A 2,280-nucleotide genomic window follows, 5' to 3' on the forward strand; every position below is an offset into this window, starting at 1 on the left:
ATATAAGTAGCCTTCAAAAAGGCGAGCTCAAGCAACTTAGCTCTCATTCCCTCTGCAAATCTGGAGCCATTTTCCTTGTTATACAATCTTTTGCTGGCCAAGACAGCACTTCTTCTCCTAATATCACCTCTGTTAATAGCGAGTTTATCACTTTTCACTATTGTTCTAAAATATTTGATAAACTCCGAATAGAATCAGTCATTCGTGACTCTAGGATCTTGACTCTTCTCCCTCCAAACCTTACGCCTTTCCTTCCCTTAAAAGTTTACTATAAGTACGATATTCCTGTCGGGCGTAAGCTTTTTAATTATAATAGATTCCTTAAATCACTTGATAATACTACTATTTCCTCCATCCTGGAAGGTGATTGCCCCTGTTCCAGTAACCCTTATTGCTATCAGCCTCGAGGCCACATCATCACCGGTGACCTTGCTTTCATTGAGCACGAGGATTTAAGAGGCATCATGAGTTACGGTACCAAATTTAGGGAACCTGTGTCTGTTCCTCCTGAGCAAATCTTGGAGAGCCTCAACGAGTGTTCAGCCAACTTCGCCACCCGTATGGCTAGGAAACATGGACTTTCATGTTTGGAATTCCAGGATTGGAAAGATGAGGTCTCCCGGATCTTCACCAATCGCCTTAACTTCCTCTCCTCCTCCCCTAATAACTTCACTCCCTACAATTCCATTCTACAAAGGGATGATGTTAAATCTTATCTCGGCAGTCTTTCTTCTTCTTTTATTATTGATTCAGTTGCACAAAGGTTTAATTCACTACTTAAGTCTTGTGGGTGGGTGCAACAAATTTCAGCTGCAACACACAGAGATGGGGGCATATTAGATCTTATAATTACCAGGGATGGTTCTTTTACTCACGATTGCATTGAAGTTCTAGATCCTGTCATTACTGATTCTGGCACATCGTCTGACCACTACTTTGTTGCTTTTAATTGCAATGTATCTCCAGCACCCATAGGCACTCTAGAACCAATTACTTACAGAAACATTGCTTGCATAGACCTAGATGCTTTTGTTGAGGACATTCTTACGTCAAAACTATGTGACACTGATTGCTTCAATGACCTCGATAGTGCAGTTGATATCTATGAGTCTGAGTTGAGCAGTATTTTGGACAAGCATGCTAAAGAAAAAACTTTCATCCCAAGAAAAGATCATAACGCTGAATGGTGGTCTACACACTGTCAACAAGCAAAAGCAATGAGAAGAAAGATTGAGAGACTGTATCAAAAGAATCATGATTGCCCAGATTATAAACGACTGTACAGGAAAGCATCAGATAGAGCATCCTCAGTCATTGTATCCACAAGAGATCACTTCTACAAAACAAGGTTACAAGATAGTGCAGGTGATGCTAAAAAGACTTATTCCATCGTTAATAAGTTGCTCAATAAAGAAAAAGTTAGTACTACTACACCTTCTTGCTCTTCAAATCTTGAGAGTGCTAACAACTTTGCACAGTTCTTTAAATCAAAGGTCGACAACATATACAACAACATTTATTTAGAACAACAATCCCTTGAAGATTCTCCTAACTCAGATGAATCTGTTCCTCTTTCTAATAGCCCAACGATAGTACAATTCCGTCATGTGTCTGATGAGGAACTAGTAAGCATCATAAAGAATATGTCTAACAAATTCTGTGATCTTGACCCCATACCTACAAAGATTCTCATCAAGTGTCTCCCAGAACTCCTTCCTCTGATCTCATTTATAGTCAATGAATCATTAGTTAAAGGTGAGTTTCCTATAAAACTTAAGGAGGCTCTCATTCGTCCAAGTTTGAAGAAACGTGGCCTTGACGGTGAATTACTATCTAACTATAGGCCTATTAGCAATCTCTCATTCTTGTCAAAAATCATTGAGAAGTGTGTATCTATACAGCTCACCAGTTATCTTGAGGATAACAACTTGCTTTCTAAAGTTCAGTCCGGCTATAGGAAGTTTCATAGCTGTGAAACTGCAACAACCAGAATCCATAACGACATCTTGATAACTATTGACAAGAAAACTAAAGTTGTTCTTTTACTTCTAGATTTGAGTGCTGCCTTTGATACTGTCAATCACCCAAGATTAATCAAGAAGCTTAGATCTGCTTATGGCATTACAGGCATTGCTCTTACATGGATCAGGTCCTACTTGGCTAACCGTTCATTTTGTGTCAAAGTCAAGGATTCGTCTTCCTCATCAACTGTTCTTGAGATAGGTGTGCCACAAGGTTCAATCCTTGGCCCCCTGCTATTCATATTGTACACCAAAGATC

This window comes from Bolinopsis microptera, chromosome 13 (genome assembly GCF_026151205.1).
Source record: "Bolinopsis microptera isolate Bmic1 chromosome 13, MBARI_Bmic_1.0, whole genome shotgun sequence".
Classification (NCBI taxonomy): domain Eukaryota; kingdom Metazoa; phylum Ctenophora; class Tentaculata; order Lobata; family Bolinopsidae; genus Bolinopsis; species Bolinopsis microptera.